The 11943-nt window shown below is 37.1% G+C and overlaps 1 pseudogene; it reads left to right on the top strand.

Moving 5' to 3' along the window:
- The window catches only part of LOC107584916 (ATP-binding cassette sub-family D member 1-like), a 21403-nt pseudogene extending 10736 nt beyond the window's left edge, over positions 1-10667 (top strand).
- The last annotated feature ends 1276 nt before the right edge of the window (positions 10668-11943 follow it).

Below are 11943 nucleotides of genomic sequence, written 5' to 3' on the forward strand. Positions count from 1 at the left end.
GTTAGGCGTGTTTTCCTTTTTTTAAATTTGTATATATACTGTTTGAATGACAGCATGGAAAATCTGTTGGCAATCAAATATTCAATATCGCTACTCATTATAAGTACTTGTTACATTATCAGCGCTGCGGGAGACGTTCAAACTAATATCACGTAATTTACGTCACTATGATGATTGGTTGATATCAGAAGGAGGCTAGCCTCCCTTGCGAGGGTTCTTTTCTCAACACTCCTCAGTGCTGAAAGTGAACACTCGATGGTGATTGGCTAATTTTTTTTACCAACGGAGGCACGAGAGCTCAGCTCTCCCCCGGCCTCCCCTCCCCTTCTCTATCATTAGCGGTTGTAATTACATCAGCAGATTCGGCACATCTTTTCGCGATAGAAAAGCGGCGCTTTCACGTTATGGTATTACAACTGTGAAATTACAAACAAAAAATACACATTCTGAGACATGAACTGAAAAGAATTGTATTAACATTAAATCGTCCTCCTCCCATTTTCACCTCAAAATTATGGGGAAGCTGTGCCTCCCCCGACGAGCCGCCACTGATTTTGAGAGAGAGCGCGTGCGGTGATTCACTCACGCTGTTTGTGAAATTATGTCTCACACAAGGTTTTCAAATGACTTTATAAGTTATTTTATTAAGAAATATGATTTATAATTATAATTATTTCACCCGCACCGGACAGAGACTGAAACGGTGCCGCTGCATGTCCTGCCAAACCTTCTCATGGCAGGCGCGTCATTAGCTTGAGATCGTTTTTTTGAGATCGGCCTTTTTAGAGACCGCTGATCGATCAACCCAAAGCGATTATCGGCCGATATTGATTGGTAGCCGATCAATCGGAGCACCCCTACTAGAAACTTCAAGGCAGGTGTGTTAAGGCAAGTTGGAGATAAACTCTGCAGGACACCGGCCCCCCAGGACCCAGTTTTGAGACTCCTGTATTAATGTATATTATAATATATAGTAGTCAACATTTGAAGTGGATCAAAAAAGTTAATCAAAGTTGTCCTAACACAAGAATGCATTTTGGTTTTAGGACAACTTTGATGAAAGGTTTTGATCCACTTCAAATGTTGACTAGTGTATATATCATAGTTAATATATATGTAACTTAAACTATTAAAAAATCATTTTTGTTACTTGAAATAAAATAAACATTATCTGACAGAAAATTTAATATAAAAACTTTTTATTTCAGCTTGTTTCCAAGGCAGCATTTCTCATTTTAGTTTAGTTTAACTTGATGTACTAAAATAACTAAAACTACAACTGAAAAAAATATATATGCATATATCAAATAAAAACTACTAAAAATGACACAACAAAATTACTAAAACTTTAACTAAAATGAAAATGGGAAATATAAAACTAAAAACTAATTCAAAATATTAATTGAAATACTATACTATTATACTATATATAATACTATATCTCAATGATACTAAATAATACTAAAATAACACATATATACAGTGGTGTGAAAAGTTTTTTTTGTTTGTTTTTTGCATATTTGTCACACTTAAAAGATTCAGATCATCAAACAAATTTTAATATTACACAATGATAATGCAAGTAAATGCAAAATGCAGTTTTTTAATGATAATTTCTTTTATTAAGGGAAAAAAACTGTCCAAACCTGCCTGGCCCTACGTGAAAAAGTAATTGCCCCCTAAATCTAATAACTGGTTGTGCCACGCTTTGCAGCAACAACTGCAATCAAGTGTTTGCGATAACTGGCAATGAGTCTTTCATATCGCTGTGGAGGAATTTTGGCCCACTCTTCTTTGCAGAATTGTTTTAATTCAGCCACATTGGAGGGTTTTCGAGCATGAATGGACTGTTTAAGCATCTCAATCGGATTTAAGTCCGGACTTTGATTTGGCCACTCCAAAACCTTAATTTAGTTTTTCTTGAGCCATTCAGAGGTGGACTTGCTCGTTTGTTTGGGATCATTGTCCTGCTACATAAAAAACAGGAAGGGGGCAAAAACCTTTTCACACCACTGTATATATATATATATAAACTAGTGCTTTCAAACGATTAATCGTGATTAATCGCATCCAAAATAGGTTTTTGTTAACATAATATATGAGTGTGTACTGTGTATATTTATTATGTATATATAAATACAAACACATATATGTATATATTTAACAAAAACATGTTATGTTTATATATAATAAATGTATTTATATATAATATAAAATATAATATTATAAATATATAAATGTATATACATTAGGGGTGGAACTGTACACAGATGTCACGGTTCGGTACGTACCTCGGTTCGGGTGTCACGGTTCGATACGATTTCGGTACGATGGGAAAAAAAACAAATCTACTATGCTTGATTTCTTTTCATTTATTTTGAACAGACAGTAGTACAAATTAAAAAATTTTCCACCTAGATAAATTCTTGAAATATATTTGATTTAGTTTACAGATAAACAAGGGAAAAAACAGTGCGACACGTAACGTATCCTATATATGCTGAGTTTCAGTTCATTTTTGTGACAGGCTTAATTTGTTCACAGAAAGGAAACTCAAATGGCAGAAAGCGACATCCTATTTGTTTTCTTTACAAAAGCACAATGTTTTGTTTTCATTGTGAGTGTACACAAATAAAAGCAGACCTTTATACAGTGATGCATTATTAATAAGACAATAAGTGTTTAAAGTTGATTCTGCTGGTATTAGGAAACAGTTGAAGTGATCGCGCCGGCTCATTTGCCAGTCCTTTGTGAGACGCATTCAGATTCAGCACATGGTCACTGTCTAGACCTGGGCTTTGTTTTCAAGTTGCAACTCACAGCATTCACTGTTCTTCTGCTGGTGGCTGGTTATCAAACAACGTTGCATTGCTGCGGGCGCACCCTTCTGGATTGGGGGTGAATTGCCTGTATTCGTTGGGCCTCATGCACCGAGCCGAGATGTCCGTACCGTGACAGTTCGGTACGAATACATGTATCGTTCCACCCCTAATATACATGTAAATATTTTCAAAATATATACTGTATGTGTGTGTATTTATATATAAATAATAAATACACAGTACACCACACATATATTATGTTAACAAAAACTTTTATTTTGATTAATCGCGATTAATCGTTTGACAGCACTAATATAAACACTAGAATTCTTGTTTTAATTAGAATTCTAAAATATGTAATGAATATATACTATATTAAATCTTTATATACTTTCAAGTAGAATATAATTTTAAATATAGATTCATTATTAGAAATTAAATAACTAAGTGACCTTAGATTTATAATAATCTAGAGTACAAAAAAAATTATGTCTGCACACCTGTTGTGAATCCGGGGGAAATTTTGAAAATTCCTGTGCACATCAGTACGCAACTTACACCCAATTATTATAGTATGAGACCCATTGTTTGTCTTTCTTACTATTTCAGTGAGAATTATTTCATGGAACAAATCTTGAATGCACTAGTTATGAATGCAGTGCGTGCACACATTTCTTGAGTCTGGATTGAGTATGTGCTCCCTAATGATTAATTCATGTTTCCTGCTAAATTCTGAGAAATGGGTCATGAGTACCACAGTGTGACCCACCTCTGGTCTGCCCCGGACAATATGCTGATTATATTCCGGTCGCGCGTTGGTGTGCTCATAGGGTTTCCACAACAGCGCCTCGGTTTGCAGGGGCGGCATGGTGTTAATACCCTCTCATGGCCCTGATGTCGCAGTCATGCGGTGCGCTCATGACACAATGAACATTACCCACAGTGCTTTCCCAGATCGCTTTTGCAGCCAAGCCAAGAGGAAGAAAGCACGGTAGACAATAATGTCATAGATAAAACCAACACAGCTGCCAAATGGAATGTGGTGACGAATACATGTATCGTTCCACCCCTAATATACATGTAAATATTTTCAAAATATATACTGTATGTGTGTGTATTTATATATAAATAATAAATACACAGTACACCACACATATATTATGTTAACAAAAACTTTTATTTTGATTAATCGCGATTAATCGTTTGACAGCACTAATATAAACACTAGAATTCTTGTTTTAATTAGAATTCTAAAATATGTAATGAATATATACTATATTAAATCTTTATATACTTTCAAGTAGAATATAATTTTAAATATAGATTCATTATTAGAAATTAAATAACTAAGTGACCTTAGATTTATAATAATCTAGAGTACAAAAAAAATTATGTCTGCACACCTGTTGTGAATCCGGGGGAAATTTTGAAAATTCCTGTGCACATCAGTACGCAACTTACACCCAATTATTATAGTATGAGACCCATTGTTTGTCTTTCTTACTATTTCAGTGAGAATTATTTCATGGAACAAATCTTGAATGCACTAGTTATGAATGCAGTGCGTGCACACATTTCTTGAGTCTGGATTGAGTATGTGCTCCCTAATGATTAATTCATGTTTCCTGCTAAATTCTGAGAAATGGGTCATGAGTACCACAGTGTGACCCACCTCTGGTCTGCCCCGGACAATATGCTGATTATATTCCGGTCGCGCGTTGGTGTGCTCATAGGGTTTCCACAACAGCGCCTCGGTTTGCAGGGGCGGCATGGTGTTAATACCCTCTCATGGCCCTGATGTCGCAGTCATGCGGTGCGCTCATGACACAATGAACATTACCCACAGTGCTTTCCCAGATCGCTTTTGCAGCCAAGCCAAGAGGAAGAAAGCACGGTAGACAATAATGTCATAGATAAAACCAACACAGCTGCCAAATGGAATGTGGTGTTACTTTGAGGTTGTTACATTTTTGGATGAACTGTTCCTTTAAGATTAATTTGTCAGCTCTCTCCGGTTAAATCTGCACTTCGCTGCCAGACAGCCATCAGAATAGACTAAAGTCACTCGACCAACTTGTCTCTATACTTAGAATTATCATTAACGCCGCTTCTAGATGTTTTGAGCCCAGATGATTCACATAGGTTTGGTGTTGTGTTGAAGGTCTTTTAATAGTAATTGACACTCTTGCAGGAAGCCGTGCTGGTGTGTTTATGTGTGTCTGGTGAATGGATGGCTTTAGCATAATGACAGGGTTTAGAGAGGGAGCAATCTGTTTTTCTCAGTATGTTATGCTGCAGAAAGACCTTTGAAAACCATCAAGCGTTTCCCATCACAGTGGCTCCTTTTAACCCTGTGGCTTTACTGAATTTGTAAACACATTTAGATGTTTCCCGTGGTTTGTCCCTCTGTGCTTCTTTCTCTCTCTCTATCTGTGGGGGAATGCGATCCGCTGCATGTATGTTCATTCGTGTGTTTTTAGTAACATGTAAGGGGGATGTTGGGTCTTTCTCTCCAGGTTGATGAAGGCATGCATCTGCTGATCACGGGCCCCAACGGTTGTGGAAAAAGCTCTCTGTTCAGAATCCTGAGCGGCCTCTGGCCCGTCTACAGCGGAGTGCTTTACAAGCCATCACCTGAGCACATGTTTTACATACCTCAAAGGTACTGACTGCACACTGTGACCTAAAAAGTGTGCACTAAAAGCATGCACTTCACTGGTGATGAGAAGGTATATGCTTTTGAGTATGTAGTAAGTAGGACTAGGGTTTATATCTATGGTTTATTATGTCAAATGATATCTAAAATGAAGCAACGTTTGTGAATATCACAATGCATTTTCAAGTTGCTGTTAAGTTAAGAGTTTTGCTATCCCTCCTTTAATTGTGACTTAGTTAATTGTTTTATTTTTTTAATGCTCAGATTTAAACTTTAGTAGCAAAATTTCAGTGAACTGATTCAAAAATCTGATTCACTGATTGTTTGCATCATCATTCAGTGTTCATTTTCCATGTGCCTATTTGTATTTGTATATTTAAATGTTTTAGAACATTATTTTATATGATGTTTATTGTTATTATTTTTATTAGATTAATTATTTTAATTATTTTGTTTCATATCATTATATATGACAAAATCTATGTACATAAAATGACTGAATATTGTTCCTGTTCAAAAGTAAAAACTTACCTTCATTATTTAATGAAATGTAACTAAAGGATGAAGGATGTAACCACATTGATAATTTGATCATATTCAATAATTAAGTAATTAAATAATTGACATCACAGGAATAAATTACATTTTAAAATTTGAAAATAAAAATAAATAAGTGTTTAGAGGTTTGAAGAAAGCGTAACAATATTACGATTTTAAAAAGAGCATCTGTCTGAGCCCCCTGCCACAGAAGAAGAAGAACAACAACAACTTAAAAGGTTTTATTAACAGCTCGAAGAGTATACATGATTTTCAAACAAAAAGAGTGCAAATAAAGAGGGAAGCAAAACTTCAGGACGGGGAACAGTGCCAAAATAACAAATAAAAACGGTTCTACTCTGGGGGTTACATTCTTCCTAAACCTATCAAAGAAAAGAAAATCAACAACAAATGTATACACTCACTCACTCCCTGTCTAATCCTCAAACCAGGAGAAAACAGTTAAGTACAAAAAATATATAAAAATGGTGCCCACCTCTCTACAGGGTAACAAGCAATCAATCGGGAGAGTAACTGCTTAAGCAGTTTGGTAACACAGGAAAAGACAAACTAGCTGTAGGCTGAGTATCCTGCAGTAAACACAGTGCACAAACTCTAAAAGGCTTCTGGGCAGGGCTAGACACAGGACATGCTCTGGAGTGAAATTCTCTTCTAAACTGCTACTCTCTCAGCTGGTAAGCAGGTGCAGCTGGAAAGGGCAGTCCGCTACCTGCCAGAGTGGAAAGAGTGGGAGGAGTCAGAGGAGCAGGAGACACAGAGAGAAACAACAACAAAAACCATACCACAAAACACAATGCAGTTAACATAAAAGTAGATATGTCATTGGATGTTACAATATTCAAATTGAAAAAGTTATTTTAAAATGTAATATATTTCATATTATTACTGTGTAACTGTAATGTTTGAATGTAACTGTTTTAAATGCAGTCTTGGTGAGCGTAAGAGGCTTATTTTAAAAACAATCTTATCAACCCCAACCTTTTTAACAGTAGTGCACACAATCTGATTTATGAATGTTTATTTCCACCAGTGTTGCAAGATAAAAGCAAGCACAGCACATTTACTGGACTGCATGTAAAGTGTTGAACTAACAGATTTCTTTTAGATAAAATATTAATAGCATATAATTAATAATGCATGTTTAAATGATTCAGTAATATGGAAGAAGCAAAACTGTATTAGTTGTAAACATATATTATTGTTAGTATTTAAACACTATTAAATACTGTCAGGTTGGGATGCAATGAGCGACTGGAAGGACGTGTTGTCTGGAGGAGAGAAGCAGCTCATGGGCATGGCCAGGATGTTTTACCATAAGTACGTCTGTTCTGTTTGACTGACATTTTATTAAATATGACACACGATTTGAGGCAGACACATATATAATGGAAGTACCATTTTTTACACCATGCTTAATACTGGACTAACATCTATTTAAATCCAATGTAATGTAAGTTAATAATCAGGAGTATTACTGAGATATTTTCTCAGGAATGATCTTTCAGTTGCTTGAGATAATTGGTAGAATGACTTCCTCGGTCTAAAATAAAAAATAATACTTTGAAGATACTAAATTATGATACATGTAAGAAAGCTGCTCATGGTTTCCTTAAAGCCATTCAAGTGATAAATATTCAGTTACTGAACGTAATTAGTATTTAACCGGATTCAGTGGGTGTTTTTGTAAACTATACAGCTCACTTTGCATTTGAAGTGAGCAGCTGCTTTAGGGGAGATTATTGTAGAACCACTGAGATATTTATTAATGGGGAAGTAAAAAAAAAACAAGTCAGAATATGAAAAATGTAACAATTCAACTGTTTTAAAAGTCCCCAACAACTTGTGTGTTTAAAGGGTTAGTTCACCCAAAAATAAAAATTAGCCCATAAATTACTCGCCCTCAAGTCATCCTAGGTGTATATAACTTTCTTCTTTCAGACGAATCCAGTTTGAGTTTTTGATCTCTCAAGCTGTTTAATGCCACTCAGCGGATGTTGCATGCATCAGTCCAAAAGAAGTTAAATAAAAAGCACCCATCCATAAAAAAAGTGTCTCACACGGCTCTGAGGGGTGAACAAAGGCCACATGTAGTGAATCGATGTGTTTTTGTAAGAAAAATATGTAGTTTAATGTAGCTTGTGCCAACAGTTGTACACGGAAGCAGTTCCGGGCAGATGACGTATGAGTTCAGCGTTGCGCATGTGCCGGTGAGTCTCGTGAAAACCAATGTTTGTCTCCTCTGGGCGTACATCGAAATCCTCCGACATTCTTCTTTACAAATCCTCGTTTTGTACTTCTAATAAGTAACCGTTGTTTTGTTTTGATCTCTCCCCTGCGCTTCCTCGCTTGTCACTTCTGAGCGGCGCATGCGCAAAGCTGATGTCCTACGTCATCTGACCGGAACTGCTTCCGTGTACAACTGAGCGCAAGCTAGATTAAAGTGATTATTAAGTTTTGAATATGGATATTTTTCTTACAAAAATGCATCGATTCGCTACAGGAGGCCTTTGTTCACCCCCTGGAGCCGTGTGAGACACTTTTTTATGGATGGGTGCTTTTTATTTAACTTATTTTGGACTGATGCATGCAACACCCACTGAGTGGCATTAAACAGCTTAAAAGATCAAAGACAATTTTTTTATATATCTCCTGGATTCGTCGGAAAGAAGAAAGTCATATACACCTAGGATGACTTGAGGGTGAGTAATTTATGGGCTAATTTTCATTTTTGGGTGAACTAACCCTTTAAAGCTGATAAATCTCTGGTTTATCTCTAACAGGCCTCAATACGCACTCCTGGATGAGTGCACGAGTGCTGTGAGTATTGATGTGGAGGGCAAAATCTTTGAAGCTGCAAAGGATGCTGGGATTGCTCTTCTCTCTATTACACACCGTCCTTCTCTCTGGTGGGTTTTCAGTAATATGAAAATGAAGAGCAGTTCCTTTATTGCTAGTGGGAGTGTATTTATGTCCGTTCAGGAACTAAGCACTGAATCATAAACACATAAGATTAAAGGGTTCATATGATGGAAAACAGGATTTTTCTTGCTGTTTTGAAGTAGGAGTTTGATGTGCTATGTAGACATACTGTAATATTCACAACACTGAAAAAGCCAGACCACCCAGACTAGTTATCCAACAAAGCTGCAGTAATGGGTTGTTAAATGTGCTGAATACATCGCATAAAATCACAAATGGGTGCCCTGAGAGAAAACACCTGTGTCTGTGATCGCACTAGGCAAAATAAAAAGTCAAGGGAGCGGCCCACGCTTTTTTAGTCAATCAGAAAACTAGCCACGATGAATCATGTCATTCCTTTGGGTTATGGAGAAAGGGTGTGCGGAAGTTAGCAGGTGAATCGTTTAAGCATTTATGTTTATAATCGTTTAAGCATCATGACATTGCATCCATGAACACATTAACATAAGCCTGTTTAGATTTTTTTAATAAGAAAATAATACTTGCATTCAGCAAGGACACATTAAATTGATCAAATGACAGTAGAGATTTCTGTTTTGAAATAAAACTAAACTTCCTCTGCTGACAGGAAGTACCACTCCCACCTGCTGCAGTTTGATGGCAGGCATTTATGTTTATAATCGTTTAAGCATCATGACATTGCATCCATGAACACATTAACATAAGCCTGTTTAGATTTTTTTTATAAGAAAATAATACTTGCATTCAGCAAGGACACATTAAATTGATCAAATGACAGTAGAGATTTCTGTTTTGAAATAAAACTAAACTTCCTCTGCTGACAGGAAGTACCACTCCCACCTGCTGCAGTTTGATGGCGAGGGCGGCTGGTGCTTTGAAAAGCTGGACGCCTCCATGCGTATTTCCCTGCAGGACGAGAAGCTCCGACTCGAGACCCAGCTCTCGGGAATTCCCAAGATGCAGCAGCGGCTGGCAGAGCTGTGCCACATTCTGGGGGAGGACAGCAGTCTGCCGAACCCAGGGGAAGTGGAGGAAGATGACGGGATGGAGGGAGAGAGGGAGCACCAGAAGGAGGGGGAGGAGAAGGAGAGAGATGCAGTATCTGGTAGAAAAGAGAAAGACCTTATGGAGTGATATGCAGACAGATGACGGATGCATTCAAGGCCAGGTGTGAGCATATGTGTGTGTGTGTGTGTGTGCATACAGTATATCTGCCCACATATGTTTTAGATGCATGCATTAAATGTGTTTCTAATAGGGTTGGAAATCAAGAACTTAATCAGAACCAGTTCCATTTTTTAAAGAAATACCACAGCGGGAATCGTTTTAAGGATGTTTGGTTCTGTTACCGGTTTTAGAACGTTTACATTCCAGCAACGATTCAGAAGAAACACAGCAATAAGATATGCAAAACAGATGAACGTATCAGAGCCACCTTGAACCACCTTTGCTGTTGTCATGATGATCAACGTGCGTCTTATTTTTTGGTAGCTTGCGTGAGAATCAGCAATCAACGGTTGAGTGTGTAATTGTCGATTTCCATGATTTAAAAAGTCGAAAATCGGCTCTAATCTTTTCTTTTTCCACAGACTTTGATTACATTTAGGGTTGTGGGTCATTCAGAACTGAATTCAGAATGTTTTTAACCCTTGTGTTGCAAAATCCTTTACCTAATTTGGTGTTCCTGGTCAAAAAATGACTGGCTTTTTAAAATAATTGTTTATAAAAGTCTTGTTATGCTGTATTTTCACCAAATCTTGGATTAATTCTTTTTGTCAACTTGTTTTCTTTCAATCAGCACAGATTTTGTATATCTTTTTTCGAACTGATTGATCATAGGCCTTTTTGATCTAAGCGAATGCACCTCAGATTTTGAGTGAAAAAGCATTGTTTGTGGATAATTTGAGCAATATTCATTGTAAAAACTGAGGTGCAATCAATCAGCTCTAAAAAATGAAATAGAAAACCTGTGCTAATTGAATCAGAATCCAGTTCGAATTTGAATGCAAGAAAATTTCAATAAATAAATGTAGCTGTCATTTTACCTAGAAGTTGTCGAGAAAGTTTTGAAAAAAAATTAATTGAAAAAAACTTTACTTTTTGAGGTTTAAATGCCTTGCAGACAAATGATCCATTATCCATTCATTCTGCTTAAAAATTACTAAAAAAAAACTATTAACAGAACCATTAAGGAATCAAAATCAGATTCCCATCTTTAGTCTCCAGACAGAAAACGCACAAAGCTTTTGTTAGCTGTACAAAGACAATGCAGTTAGTGTGTGTGTTGTGTGTGCATGTTTATGTGGTTTATGAGGACACAAATTTGTATAATAACATGGGTATGACAGGTATTACAACGAGAAGGTGATTTATGAGGACATTTTCAGTGTCCCCGTAATTCAAAAGGCTTATAAATAATTCAGAATTAGTTTTTTTGAAAATCTAAAAATGCAGAAAGTCTCCTGTGAGGGGTAGGTTTAGGGGTAGGGTTGGTGTAGGGCAATAGAATATACGGTCTGTACAGTATAAAAACCATTATGCCTATGGAGAGTCCCCACAAGGATAGCAAACCAGACACGTGTGTGTGTGTGTGTGTGTGTGTGTGTGTGAGGGTGGTACTCAAGACTGGGTGTGTTTTGGAGGGGGTGGGAGACAGCTGCCAACTCCACCAGGTGCGGTCGATGATGAAAGCACCTATGAAAGCTGTTCCTCTTGCTCGTTATCGCTGTTCTCTGAAGAATTCTCTGGAAATCTGCGGGACCCAGGCGGCGTGTGTGTGTGTGTGTGTGTGTGTGTGTGTGTGTGTGTGCATGTGTCTTTAGGGAAAGGGTGACAGTCGAGATTGGGCTGTGCTGTTTTGTATCAGTTTATCAGTTTTATTTTCAAACTTCTAATGAGTCGCCATGAGTGCTGTAGTTCAAATCTGTCGAGTGAACTAGCAGACGTGAGTCCATCTCTGCCCGAAGG

The sequence above is a fragment of the Sinocyclocheilus grahami genome, unplaced genomic scaffold, assembly GCF_001515645.1.
Source record: "Sinocyclocheilus grahami isolate Dianchi unplaced genomic scaffold, SAMN03320097.WGS_v1.1 scaffold64.1, whole genome shotgun sequence".
Lineage (NCBI taxonomy): Eukaryota > Metazoa > Chordata > Actinopteri > Cypriniformes > Cyprinidae > Sinocyclocheilus > Sinocyclocheilus grahami.